At 36.9% G+C, this 15510-nt stretch overlaps 1 protein-coding gene across 1 annotated transcript in view; it reads right to left on the bottom strand.

Annotated features, from left to right (window-relative positions):
* Cht10 (Chitinase 10) overlaps positions 1-14617 on the bottom strand; it is a 34880-nt gene extending 20263 nt beyond the window's left edge. The window contains exon 1 of the mRNA XM_073967915.1: positions 14434-14617. The gene's annotated coding sequence lies outside the window, so the exon portion shown is untranslated. The remainder of the gene's footprint in view (positions 1-14433) is intronic.
* Positions 14618-15510: the final 893 nt, after the last annotated feature.

Raw genomic sequence — 15510 nt, 5'->3', positions numbered from 1 at the left:
GCTGATCAAACACCCGAAGTAAGACCGAACTTCCCAGCAGAGCCGACGGAATTAGCAGATGACCTTTGCTGTACCAACTCCAGTGACACCAGAGCTAGGGATCTAACACTGGATGTTAACAGGTGAGCTTAACCGGAACAAGTGGTTAAATCATCTGAAGAGTTGCAACATTTGAAGCGGAATAAGTGAATTGTGGGCAACGGTTAAGTCACTCTCGAACCCTAGGAAAAAGGAAGATAGTACATCCGTCACGTTTGGCGTCGTTACGCTGACCAATCCGAAATGGTGCGCAAGTTATTTCAATCGACAGTTTGTCGAGAACCCCGGGCGTGACAGGGCAAAGAGAAGAGTACTGCGACGGATTAGATCTATTCCCGACGAGGAGAAACTACCAACATTTACAATGGACGATGTTACAAATGACATAACGAACGCTAAATCATCAAAAGAGTTAAACTCTGTTGGAATCTCTACGGTGGAGTGCTGAAACAGATGGATGGCACGGGAATCGTGTCTCACAAAAGTTTTCAACCTGTCCTTATCCACCCACATTGTCCCCGAAGTCTGGAAAATAGGCAGGCTGGTAGCTCTACTAAGGACAGGCAAGGATACTACCAAACATGAATCGTAGAGACCGAGTTCGTCTTTGTCGCCCCATAGCAAAGACTCTTGAAGCTTTTCTCCTCCCCATCGTCAGAAATAATTATCCAGTTGCCGAACAGCATCATGGCTTCCGTGAGAACATCGAGCAGAACTGTTTAACCTCTATCTTTCCTGTATTCTGTCCCTCCAGACGACATTGAGCTCTTAACGAATGCGGATGATTGCACGATCTTGGAGACAGGTATCTTACCTGATGCCATTTGTGAAAGGCTAAAACCTACTTGCGAGGAATATGCAAATATCCACCACTAAATCGACGGCCACTTTGTTCACCACATGGACGGCAGACGTGAGAACAGAGTTAAATGTCATGGTCGATAGTAGCACCCACCACAAACAACCCCAAGATTCTACAGGTCACATTCGGCATCATGTTCCTGTCGTCCTCGCATACCACAGCTATCTGCAACAAGCTGAGATGTATGAACAAGGTCCTCAAGTCCCAAGCCGGCAGCACTTGGGTTGCAGACAGAAAGAAACCTTGTTGACCACATATAAAGCGATAGATTGGTCTGTGATAAGCTATGCGACACCAATGTGGTCCGCGAACATAAAGGCCTCGGCACATACGGTCCGTTGAGTGAGGCGTTACGCGTCAAAAGCAACAACCACATGAAAAATGTGTAAGTGATGCCAAGTTTGTTCTTGAAATTTTCATGTGGTTTTTGTAGCGCGGCACTCAAAGGACCGTATGTGCCGAGGCCTTTAATCCGACGCGATGGAATTATGTTTGTCAGAAGGCGGCCATGAGGAGACAAAGATTCTTTCAGTACAGCATAACAATGGCATACTTCCCTTACAGTTCTACATATGTCGGGTGTTACCGTGACAGCCATCCCACCCTGGCATGTCAGGGGGGATCTAGAAAGAGAGGACCAACGTTACAAGAGAATACCCCTGGATAAACAAGACTATTAATCAGGTTTAAATAGCATTTACGCGGATGCAGCCGCTAAAGCCATAAACAACTATAGTGTGAACGCAGTCCTGGGAGAACATCTCTCATATATCGCAACTGAGAAGCGTCAGCTGCAACGACAAACCAGAGTAGTTTTGGTTCAACTAAGGTCGGGATGGTGCAGTCGTCTGAATTCCTATAGGGCAAGGATCGATGATGCCCTGTGGTCACATCCCATCGAAACAGCCACATTCCTACAACTGGAGATAGGCGCATAGCCAGATTAAAAAGAATAATGTACCTATAAAAATGTCATATGTTGATACAACAACACCACCACTTGTAGAACACAACTTTTTAAAAGTCTCCATGGTAGAACCATTAAAAATTTCATCTCTTTTTTGTTAACCAGCACCCAAACTCATCCTTTGTTTACTTAGTAAACATCAAAACAATCTAATAATAACTTTACATATAACCGGATTTAATAAACCCACTGGGTTTGATAGGTCAATTCCATCTTGATACTTCGAATAAATCCTCATAAACAAGATCTATGTACCATCTATGTCCTTGACCATACTAGATGGTTTCATTGAAACAATTTCATGAAATCCAGGGTTCCTATAGTAAAATCATGAAGTTGCTGTAGTGGGGAACTCGATTTAAGAATCCCTAAAAGTTTCAATAAAACCACTCTAGTGTGACCTTCGACTACCTATTCTATTTCACGTACATAAGTAGCACAACAACAACTCTAGTTTGGCCGAAATTTCTTCAAAATATCAAAATGTTTGCTTACGTTTTCATACAATTTATTCACAATAACAAAAGATTTACATATTGAAAGCACGACGCTGGCGTTTTAAGCCACCTTATAACTTCATCATGCCCATAAAAAAGGTTAACCCGGCAAACATTTATAATATAAAAGGGCCATAACATATAATTATTAAACAAATAAATTAATAATAGTAATAACAACAAAAATGTAATGCTAAGGCGTTCTTTTTAACAGATCTATGGTAACAACGTTCCTCCCACTTTAAAACAAATATTCATTAACATCTTTTTAGCATTTCACATTGTTTATTTTTACCTAATTCGGTGAACTCTTATAAATGATAGTGTGCAAATGGCACACAGTTTAAAGTTACGGTATCATGCGTATTATGCTAATTTTCATTAACTTTGGGTTAAAATAGAAGAAACCGGTTCTTAACTATGTAAGAAGCATAGACGCCCCAATTAGCAAACCACTCAAGCACTCAGCCATTAAGAGAATGGCACATAGAAATGATTGTCACCCCTTTCTACCAGATTGTACAGAGTTTGTGGGGAAATGGTTTGTTTAGTCATGCCAAACAGATTCTTGTTTAGCATCACAGCTTTGTGGACAACAACAAGAACAGCAGACACGCAAATCCAAGACTTGAGAAACCAATCAATGAATATTTGCGATAAAGATTTTATTTTATATTTTGGCAGTGGCCAAAATCACGCTGAGAATAACACAAAAAATTAGGTTAATCACTTCTTGAACGATAAGTGTAATTAATGCGGTCAGCATCAGTTGAAATTTCTTGTTTTGATAATGAAAAGCAATAACAATAAATTGTCAATATGCCGACCATCATACACAGATTGCTGGAAGGTGTTTAATTTCTTTTTTTATTATTTTATTTCTTAATAATGTGTTGTGATCTTGTGGTGATTGTGCTTAAATTTTATGATTGTCTTTATTATTTTAACAGATCATAAAGTAGTGCAATGAACAAAACCATTATTTAAACGGATAATTGCGAGAAATTGGGTGAAATTGTTGATAATGTCAGATAATTGCAAATTGTGGGTGTGCAGAATTAAATTAAACGAAGTGAAATATGAATAAAAGCAGGTTTATTGAGAAAGAGAGACTGTAATTTTGTAAATGAAAGACTAGAGCCGCATTTACATCAGGCAAGCTGCCAATCAAGGCATATTGACATCGACATTTTTCGAATATGTTATATCAAAAATGTTCTTTATATTGTTGGGAAATTACAACAATAATAATATTAAAATAAAGGGGATTAACATTTCATATTTGAACAGCTGATGCGACACCACTACCTGTTCAATATGCCTTGGCGCCAATGTGAATTGCCTTATCTAAGAGTACGTTTAGATTTTCGAAATTAAATTTTCGTCAATAAAATTCTTTTTATAAATCCAGTGGGTTGTATTTAACGTACATATACGCTATGGGATTAACATTTGAAATCTAGTGGATTTTGTAAATCTAATCGTACTATTGTTACGCCTTGTTTACATTACAGCTTTTTGCCTGGATAACCTTCTTCGTAAGGATTTATTTGACGTATACGCAATGGAATTTACATTTGAAATTCATTACTAAATCTAGCAGCTATATGTAAACCTGCTATTAGTCAAATCTCACCAACAACGTCTTTGTTACATATGTACATATGTCAGGTCTTTTAGAAAGTGTGTTAATTTGATATCAAATTTTTTGCAGATTTTGATGCGAATTCGTTAATTTGCCATCAATTAAATACTATTTATGTATATAAAATTATTTTCACATAATAAATTACTTCCGCTAAGACAAAGGCAACATGAATTAATGAATGTGTTCGTATAAAAAAAACTTCTATTGGATTTTAAATGGTTACTTTCTCTGGTAAACAAACTTGTTTTGATATAAACATAGATGGTCTGTAGGAAATTATGATGTATCTGACATACATTTCGGACGTATATTACATACGTGAGAAACATCGTAAACCTTGCAAAAGAACAAGGTTTTTGACAAAATACTTATGTAGTGGTAGTGTTCACAATGTATTACAGATGACGGGCCAAGTGCTAAGATTATTGTTCAATTATTTCAGTTATTTTAAAAATTGAAATATTAATAAAAAAATAGGTTTATTTTTCAAAAAAGGTACAGAGGCTCTCAATTACCAAGACAGTCTTGTAGAATTAGTATTAAATGACAAATAGGGTAGTAACATACATTTTTTGAGGTTTATGACGTTTACTACGGGTATATGACGTTTTCGACGTTTACAGCGTTCTGATCGCCGAAAACATAAAAAAACAGACCACATCTGTATATAAATAATACTACGCCGTGTTTACATTAGAACTTTTTGCTGGGTTAGCCTCCTTTATGATGATTTATTTGACGTATGTATATATATGCCAAAGAATTGACAATTTAAGTCCATTGGGATTACTGAATATAATAAACAGCTTTATCAAAATTTGTATATACATATGTATTTTCAAACTAACTAAAATAAAACTAACTTTTTAAAAGGTGATGAAATAAATGTTATTATGTTTTCAATAAATAACTACGTAAAAAAACAGCACGTCAAAAAACTGCAAATGTTTGGGGAAATGTTTCTATTGTGCCAGACACTCAAAATAACACATGAAAATTTGTTTGCTTTTAGGGGAGAGCGGAGGTGAAGGAGCTTCCTTCCTCCCTTCTTACCCATAAGCTCAAAACATTTTCATGAAAATGTGCATAGTCAGACAAAAGACTTTGATAAACACGTTTGTAAATATGACAATTCGTTTATCGGCAAAAACTCAATCAAAATTTTATTGAATATTTGAATTTGTTTGTCAAATCGTTGTCCATTTTTTACCATAAGCGGCTGGTTTTCTTGGTTACGTCATTCACGGTAAATTCACTGCGACCATTCCAATATCTAAAGCCACACCTTGAAACTTTCATACGAAACTTTCACAGCTTTTGGGGGAGAGCGGAGTTAAAGAAACTCCTCCCCTCTCTCTTAACCCTGCGTTTACACACGACAGGGCAGTTGAGTACATGTATTGATTGTCAAAAACCCAAAACTTCCCGGTGTGACGTAGGCGTCCAGACAACTGCAAAAACAGTTGTAAAATTATGAATGAAAATCGTCAATTTCTTTTTGTTTTCCGTTCACATATTTTGTTTTTGTTCATGTTTTTTTGTTTTCAATACATTTCAATTATTATCTTACACATTTTCACAAAAAATGTCAAAAATGTGTTAACCTGACTGTCTGTGAAAAAATGATGGACAGCGGGAAGACAGCCGACAAATGCATGTATGTGTTACATGGTACAATAATACAGGTAGCATTATCATGCCAGCTGATGGTAACATAATGTGTCAACTGCATTGAATTGATGTCAAATTTTGACACCTTATGTTACCAACAATTGTCGATGCGGCTACCTGTGTATTTGTACCAGTTAGTAAATCAGAGTTGTATTTGAAGGCAAACTGTTTGGTGTAAACGCCTAGTAAAAGCTGTGGAAGTTTCGTATGAAAGTTTCAACGTGTAGCTTTAGAGTATGTCGCGAATTGACTGTGAGCAATCTACCTGAGGCCGTCATCTCAACAAATATGTGTTTGTGTACGTATATTTTTTGACCATGGGAGCGTCAATATATCCCGAAATGTGTGCTCTGAGTTCTTAGAGAAGAACCCCACCATATATCAACATAGGTGATATGTATGGAATGGTGCACTTCCGTGGCTGCTCTGGTCTTCTCTACGACTACGCGGTAACAGTTATATTGCTGTGCCGGAGCATCTCTCAGCGTATCCCCATCTTTGTCGTCGAAATATGAGACACCCCGCAGTGTCCCCAATAACAAAAAACGCAACATTTAACACCAGATGTTGTTGTTTAGAGCAACAAAAATGCAAAGTGAGTGAAATCGAGACTTTTTGAGTCGGAGGAACATTATGGTAGCCACGATCCAGGAAACAAAGCATGTAACGTTGCGATTGTTACAATGTCTTGCGAAAGGATTGTATAATAAATTGATGAGGAGGGCTTGCCTTCCTTTTACACCAGTCTATCGAGTACCGATTTCGCTCGCTTGAGCTTGACTCTAGTGACCATACATGGAATGTGTACATTCCCCGATGATTTGCTGTGCCTTGCGTTATATGCCCGGCATTAGTTTGCTTTTGGAGAGCAATAAAGGCCTGCGTACATAAGCTGCTTTGCCTGATTGCCTTGCTTTGCTGCTTCAATAAAAAGATAAAAGAACAAAGAAGGCCGACCCAATTTCCAACTGATGGCAACCCAGTTCGAAATTTCGTCTTTATTCTATTATTTTTATTACGTCAGAAATGAAGCAGCAAAGCAAGGCAATCAGGCAAAGCAGCTTATGTACGCAGGCCTTTAAGGCCTGCGTACATAAGCTGCTCTGCCTGATTGCCTTGCTTTCCTGCTTCATTTTTGACATAATAAAAATAAAAGAATAAAGAAGGCCGAGGGAATTTCGAAGTGGGTTGCCCTTTTCTTTTTTATTCTTTTATCAGAAGTAAGCAAGGTAAGCAGGCAAGGCAGCTTATGTACGCAGGCCTTTACAGTCTGTTGTTAGGTGACTCAACATGAGCTTTGGCAATGACCAGAGGCGTACAGCGCTGGTCGAGCATATTGAGTTTCCACATATTGCTCGTTGAATGAAGACCCTCCTACGAGGATAAGTGGAGATTGTCACAGCCCACCAGACATCACCATCTGGTAATCCGTTATTTTCCTTGGCACCGACTTAGAAATCTCTCACCGCCGTACTTTTCTGAACCATGCTGATTGGAAAGCGTTAAGAGAATTTACCGCTTCAGAAAGCTGTCCCTGTCCTCAAATACTCGGGTAGCTGAGAGAATTTCCCGGGACATCATCACAGATGCAGCCGCTTGCCACATACATGCTTGTCGAATACCCGAAATCAGACCAAATTTCCCTGCAGAGACTAGAAAATGAGCGTTATAAGCTTCGTCGTACGAATCCTGAAGACCCATGAGTTAGACAACTTAAGGTGTGAACAGAATGAAATACTCCGCTTTTTTCACGCTCAGTTTTATGTAAAAGATTAAAGGCCAAGTACTACCTAATTCAAATGCTGCCTTATTTATTTGAATTAGGTAGTACTTGGCCTTTAGTCTTTTACATGAAACTGAGCGTGAAAAAGCGGCGTATTTCATTGCGGTGGTACCTCCTCGGCTGCTATTTTGCAGGCATCATCCTAAATCATCCAAAACATTGGGCCCACACGGAATTAAGTGTCCTCAATCTATCGTTTGCCACCCTTATCAGAAATTCCACACCATCCAGACGGCATCGTAATGTATGATCGGATGACTGTACGATCTTGACGCGGGTCCTAACGTCGATAACGTATGTGATAGGCTAAATGTCTATGAATTAGTGCATTTCTTCCATCTGAGGAATATTAAAATATCCGCCAATAAATTCACTGCCATACTATTCACAACCTAGACGGCTGAAATGAGAATCACCCTGAACATATTGGTTGATGGTATCCTAATGTTGGATGTAATGTTCTACATCATGTTTAAGACATCCGCGCAAGCCACAGATTAGAAGTAGTAACAAGGTTCTCAAGTCGTTGACCGGCAGCACTTGGAATGCTGACAAAGAAACCTTGTTGACCTCTTATAAAACAATAGGCCGATCTGTGGCAAGCTATACTACGCCAGTGTGGTTACGCCAGTATGTTAACGCTACGCAGTGGTAGAATATTGAAACCTGCCAGAATGCCGCCGTGAGGTCCATGACACCAATGGACCATCAGTATGAGGGGACGAAGATATTACCAATATATCAACACGACAACACTTTGTCGATGCAGTATCTGCTTGATGTTAACGCCGAGACCATCCCTGGCACAATCTAGTCCTCACTCACGCACATCAGGAAAGACGGTCTTGTACCCTAGACAGACGGCAGAGTTAATTTGCATTAAAAATGTCCTAATTTGAATTAATTTTTCACCCTGACAGACGATAGTTTCTGCATTTATGAAACAGCTGTTTGTGTTGTTTGTTTGTACCCAGCAGACCATTTCATAAAGCTTTACAAAATTTCGCCAAAATATGCAAAACAAATACACTTTCTACCATTGACTTTTTCACCACGATGAAGCAAGAATAAATTTAATGTATTCGCGATATTTTTGAGTATTTTTATTATTATAAAAATGTTGCAAAACTTTAAAAAACATTTGAAGAAGATATAATTTTCGATAGAATTGGTATGGTGGGTAATGAAATGTGTGTGAAAATAAAAATTTTAAAAAGAGATTTGTTAGAAGGCTTGAAAAACGATTAGCTGCTATTCTACTCGCGAAAGGCCACTACTTATTTTAAAGAAACGGAAATTGCGGGAAAATTGCTGATTTTCTATCCTTTTTTATTTTCTTAAACATGGAAATTTGACAAAAGACAATTGATTTTCAACAGCATTGCCACATTGAAATTGCTAAATTCAGTTTAAATTCACAATGATTTTGTGCATTAAGAATGTGGATAATGCACGAATTAATTTGAATTAAGGCAGTTAATGCAAATTAACACTGCCGTCTGTCTAGGGTATTGAATAATATTCACACTAATGCAGTTACGCAGTCTCCATCTATCGCAGCAGAAGAACGCCAACTACCAAGGCAAACACGAGTGATTTTAGCTCAATCAGGGTGCGGACGGTGCCACCTATTAAATTCCTATTGGCACCGAATTGACAGCATGATACCCAACACATGCTTTGCATGTCGATTGGGACCCACTCACATGTCTCCTGATTATTTATGGACGCAGCCAGTCCAGGTTGCAGGATTTTTCAATCTGGACACAGAGGAACAAACTAAAAAATATACCAACAAACATATTTCCGTTGCTACAACAACAACTATTGATGAGCACGATAACTTACGAATTGAATGTCCGATTTGGCAGAAATAATGCAACTTTTTTCTTTAGAACATTTTATGGTCTGTTAGAGGATTGTTTTAAAAATGTTCATGGATGGTAGTCCTTGCAATTGTGATAATGATATACTTTTTCGTAGGCAAGTCCATCCTTCCTGACAAAATGGTTAAAAAGCACTAAAAAATCCTACGGCGACCAATGAAAATGACTGGTAGGCACGAGAGCTATGAACGGTACGAATTATATCAAATTTGGCATTTGGGATTGCTAGTGGCCCATAAACTTATTTACTAACAAGTAAGAACGGCGTTAAGTTCGGCTAAATTTCAGCAATTTCGGTAAAACAATGTGAGGCACCATTCTATGGGGGCTATTTCAAAACGTCGATCTATACCGATAAATTTCTGATGGAAAGTTTTTAGGTTCAAAGAAGACTAAGGGCCTGTTTATGTATGTCGATAAGAAAACGAATGCGGAAGAAAAACTACCAAATTTGAGTGTGTATTTCAAATTTGTTTTTTGTTTTGAAGCAAAAGCAAATGAAATAATATTTCAAAAACTAACCCCCTGTTTATGTATTTCGAAACGAAAATGTGTGCGCATGAAACACACCCAAACTTCAGTTTTTGAAATATTATTGCCTTTGCTTTTGCTTCAAAACAAAAAACAAATTTGAAAAACACACTCAAATTTGGTAGTTTTTCTTGCGCATTCATTTTCTTATCGACATACATGAACAGGACCTAAAGTTTGGGTGTCTTTCATGCGCACACATTTTCGTTTCGAAATACATAAACTGGGGGTAACAGCATGTTCATGTATGTCGACCGAAAGGTTTCTTGCGCTTCGAAAGTGGAAAAAAATCATTTTCTGTTCATGTAAACGCCTTCGAAGCGAAAATCTATGCGCGCGACAAGCCCTACGAAATAACACGTAACCGTACACTTTTCCATTTAATTTGGGTTTATGTATTTCGAAAGGACTGTCTCTTATAGAAAGAGAATGTCAAAATCACTCACTTGCTTTGTAGCTGCCGAGTAGAACGTAAAGTCGCGAATAACACCGAAAATCTTAAAACAAATTTATGCAACACATTCTTGAAACAAAATAAAAATTTTACAGATACGTTTCAATGGCGCTTTCATTCATTATTTTGAAGAAATCAATTAAATAAAATAATTCAAAATACCGACACATTTCATTTTTCAAACAAAACAAATCACACATATTCCAATATTTGTATGTATATGTGGATTTTGTTTTCATTTCTCATTTGGCTCTCATTTATGGAACATAGTTGTACAAATGTACATTCAAATTAGTAGTAATTCGCATAGGATACGTAACGGCAGTCGCACGATAGTTTGCGAAATACATGAACGCATTTTTAGACGGAAGCGAGTGACTGCTTTCCTTTCGTACAGATTTCCGTGCGACATACATGAACAGGCGGTAAATACGAAATTTCCTATATTTCGGTAAGAAAATGTGGCTAAAACTTAAAAAAATACCGAAAATCAAGAAGTACGCTTCTATGGGGATATAGGAAGACGTAGACCTATACTGATAACACTCTTCTGGAATATTTTATAACTCTTGGAAGACGAAATAACGAATTTCAGCCATTTCAGTTGGATATTGACGTCACAATCTTCAGTATTACGAAAATCGGGAGGTACCGTTCTATGGGGGCTATACCGACGAATTTTAGTCAGAAGTGGGGCAATATGGCGTGGACCTGTACAGACATATTTCTGGCGAACAGTTTTATATGACATTGAAGACTAAATACCTAATTTCAGCCATTTTGGTGGAATATTGAACACACAACCTTAAAAAAATACGAAAAGTCAGGAGGTATCTTCCCATGGGGGCTATATGAAGGCGTGGATCTATACCGACAAATTTAAAGGGGAAGTTTGAGTATCCCCAACGAAGTCTAAATACCAAATTTCAGCCATTTCGGTGGAATATTGAGGCCACAACGTTCAAAATTCCGAAAATCGGGAGGTATATTGATGACACAACCTTCAAAATACGAAAAATCGGGAGGTACCTTTCCATGGGGGCTATATGAAGGCGTGGACCTATACCGACAAATTTAAAGTGCAAGTTTGAGTATCCCCAACGAAGTCTAAATACCATATTTCAGCCATTTCGGTGGAATATTGAGGCCACAACGTTCAAAATACCGAAAATCGGGAGGTACCGTTATATGGGGGCTATATGAAGGCATGAATCGATACCGACAAAGTTCTGGGGGAAAGTTTTATACCACCAACGTAGACTAAGTACCAAGTTTCAACCATTTCGGTGTGATAATAAAGCCAAAAACTTCAAAATACCGAAAATCGGGAGGTACCGTTCTATGGGGGCTATACGAAGGTGTGGACCGATACCAACAAAATTCTGGGGAAAAGTTGTATACCCCTAAAGAAGACTATGTACCAAATTTCAGCCATTTCGGTGTGATAATAAAGCTGAAACCTTCAAAATACCGAAAATCGGGAGGTACCGTTCTATGGGGGCTATATCAAAACGTGGACCGATATATCCCATTTTCAATACCAACCATCCTGCAAGTAATAAAAACATCTGTACCAAATTTTGACTCTCTATCTTTAAAATTGCGAGCTGTATGCTGATCAATAATATATACACTTTATAGGGTCTCCGACGAATATTTCGATGTGTTACAAACGGAATGACAAATTTAATTACACCCTCCATATGGTGGAGGGTATAAAAATAATGGACATAGGTCCATGTTTTCGTATAGCCCCAATATAACGGTACCTTCGGATTTAGGTATTTTGACGTTTTAGCAACAAACCGATCACACAGATTTAGCCATAATTTGGCATTTAAGGTCAAAAAACTTCTTCCCAAAGAGTCGTAGACAACGTTTAGATTTAGCTTCCATATAACGCTACCACCGGATTTCAAGTATTTTGACTCTTTTTTAGTTGGCATTTAAGGTTCGAAATGGTCAAAAAACTTCTCCACAAAAATTTTTGGACATACATAGGTCCATGTTTTGGTACATCCTCCATATAACGCAACTTCCCGATTTCAGGTATATAGCCCCCATATACCGCTACGGCTTAATTTCCCGTATTTGGAAGTTATTGTCTACATTGTAATTTGACATTTAATTGACAATTTAACAAACGTCTCTGCCTTTTGGTATATTTCTAACAAAATGGTGCCACCGAGGGTATATGACTTTGATACAATAAAAATGGTGCCTCATAGAAATAATGGTTTTAAACCCCATGTTTGTTAGGACGAAATCCTTTTCTGACAATTTGGGGATGATTATGCCATGTCCGTACGTCTGTCTGACCGTTGGGGCGCATGATAACTATATAACGGATCAACCGATTTCGTTCAAATTTGGGTATCGTAATATGTTGTTAGTTTATGTTCGAAGATTGGCCATATTGGTCCACTTCTTCCGCCTTTCCCATAAAAATTCAAAATTTTTATCTAAAGTGATGGGCTCTATAACTCTCGAAGAGAGTAACCGAATTGGTCATAACATAGCATATGGTAATACTATTTCCAGGCATAGATCAGGTTTGAATATGGACTAAATCGGTATACTCCTTTAAGATTATGACTCAAAAGCTCCAAAAAAAAGCCTGGCGGCACCAATTAAACAGGGTAGTACGTAAGATAACCATTGAAGGGAGAAATCGATTTGGTCCAAACGTTGTACATCGTATTATTTCTTACGGGACCGGATTATTTCCGAATATTGACTACACTGAACCACACTTTCGGGTATCTCCCACACGAAGTTTGGAAAGACTGTAGTTTAAGGAGTCATCTGGAATCGTTTTTAAATTTTCGGGGCAAGGCAATTCCATTCCTGACAAATTGGCCCAAAAACCCAAAAAACCCCTATAGACGTCAGAGGTACTGTGTTCACTTCTCTTCTTTACGTCCGAGGATGTGGGTATATACTTTCTTACTTGTTTTTTAATCAATTAGCGAAGAAGATTTTATTCGAATCTGCAGTGTCAAATATGTCCAAATGTGACTTTTCTGGTTGTTAATTAGACCTTATTTTGCCCAAATGTGTATGTAAATTATTATCTCGACAATTATTTTAGTGTCGGTTGATTCTGGAAAATTTTTTCTTTGGTAAATATTTATAAAAAAAAATCTTTTAATTTTAACCGCTGATAAGCAAACAAAATTAATTAAAGCATTGTCAATAAATTTCCAAAAAAAAAAATGTAATAAGATAATCGTTACAACAATAACATAAATATTGAAACCGATAATCTGAACTGCTTTAACTGCCTTGTTTCACGGCATTAATTAATGAGTATTAAAGATATTAACACTTATAAATGTGTAATATTATCGGCAGAGCAAACAAATCCCTTTTGCCAAATTCATTCATTGGAACAACAACTTGTACAAGAATATTTTACACATTTGGTTGTTTGTTTTGTGTGTGTGTCTGTTTTTTTTGGCAATGAATGAAAAACAAAATCATTAAATATGGAAATTAAAAAGGAAATTTATTTAAAGATTTGTTTTGATGATGGCCAATGGCTGCACACAAAGGACACATATGCATACGAAAAACCGTTAAATATTGCCACAACAAAACAAAAGACTTAAGACACAAACTTGCCATAACACGTATAACCTCTACCAAAGCAAGTGATTGAAGACACAAACTTGATGTAAAATATAAAATAATATTAAAAAAATTACAAAATGTTTAAAACACAAATGTTTAATAAATTATGACACAACAAAAGATTTACAACACCAAGATTTAACAACAATTTTTTTTTTTGTCTTCAATGAATTAATGTAAATCCAAATTCATTTCTATTTCACATAGCTTTTCAAAATTATGTTCTTGAAAAAAACAAATATCCAAAGCAAGTGCATTTATATGTGAAATATTTCACATGCAGGGCACGTTCCAACTATGTTTAACATAGACTTTTTCCTTTTCTTTTTTTAGCTTGTCTCTCTTTCCATTGAGGATTCAACTACTGACACACATAATAATAAAATCAAATGCACACATATTTTTTAGACACTTCTCTGTGTGTCCATTATTTGTTTAAGAAATTTTGTTTTTTATAACCACCTTTTCTTTCCAATTCAACACTTTCTTAACAAACTTTCCATTTAGAATTGAATTTTGTATTTTATTTATTTAAAGTTATTTTTTGTTCGGTCGTTTTGTTCTTAATCGTTATTTAGTTAGAATCCCAAAATCAAAACTAGCAGTCAACGAACTGCTTTAAGCGCGCGTAGAAATCAAACTGATTATGTCGCTGGCCAGAACGCACCTATTTATACACAATTCGATGAAGAAGTCACGTTTCATATATAAATAAATAAATAAGTCCCCACAACAACAGCAAAAAAAACTTAAGCAAAGCAAAAAACGCTCACACATACTTGCCACACTCCCCAGGCAAAAATTACAACAACAAAAACTCAGGCATTATAAAGAAAGGTGAAAAAAATCAATGTGAAATACGGCATTAAGAACTCCAAAAACCCATTTCAATGACAACGCACCATCCAATAAACAACAACAACAACAAAGTCACCAAGAGCCCCAAGTAGAAGAAGAAGAAGCAGTATGCATGACAATTTCCAAGCAAAATAACTCAAAGAACAAGAAGAAAATATATATTATGAAATTTACATACAATCTGCATAAGTGGTTAACTTTAGAAAATTACAAAAACACTTTCAACCGGTCGTTTGAACGGCTGGTCGTGTGGATCTTCAAGCATCTGGAGGCTCGAACATTGATTCACGCCATTCTAGTTTTTTTCTTTTACTTTTTCTTTGCTTTTGACAATAACAATCAATTTTATTTTTGATGTTGTTTTGATCCTTTGACAACTTTGTTTTGGCCGGTTGTTCGTAAATTCGGCCGGGCCGAATTTTTTATACCCTCCACCATGAAATATTCTGAGCTAACATGGAATAATTAGTTTTCTTTCTGTTATGGAAAGCACTTAGGCGAACACTTAATGCTAAATAACAGTCAATTCGGATCGAAAATGTAGCTAAAACCGTCAAAATACCCGAAATCGGATGGTAATATTATATAGGGGGCAAATGAAAGATCTATGTATATCCAAATTTTTTGTGGGAAAAGCTTCTTTAGCTAATCCGGCCAGCAAATGTGGCTAAAAACTTCAAA

Source organism: Musca autumnalis, unplaced genomic scaffold (genome assembly GCF_047663935.1).
Source record: "Musca autumnalis isolate F117 unplaced genomic scaffold, ASM4766393v1 scaffold_2, whole genome shotgun sequence".
Taxonomy (NCBI): domain Eukaryota; kingdom Metazoa; phylum Arthropoda; class Insecta; order Diptera; family Muscidae; genus Musca; species Musca autumnalis.
This window is presented reverse-complemented; position numbering and strand designations above follow the sequence as displayed.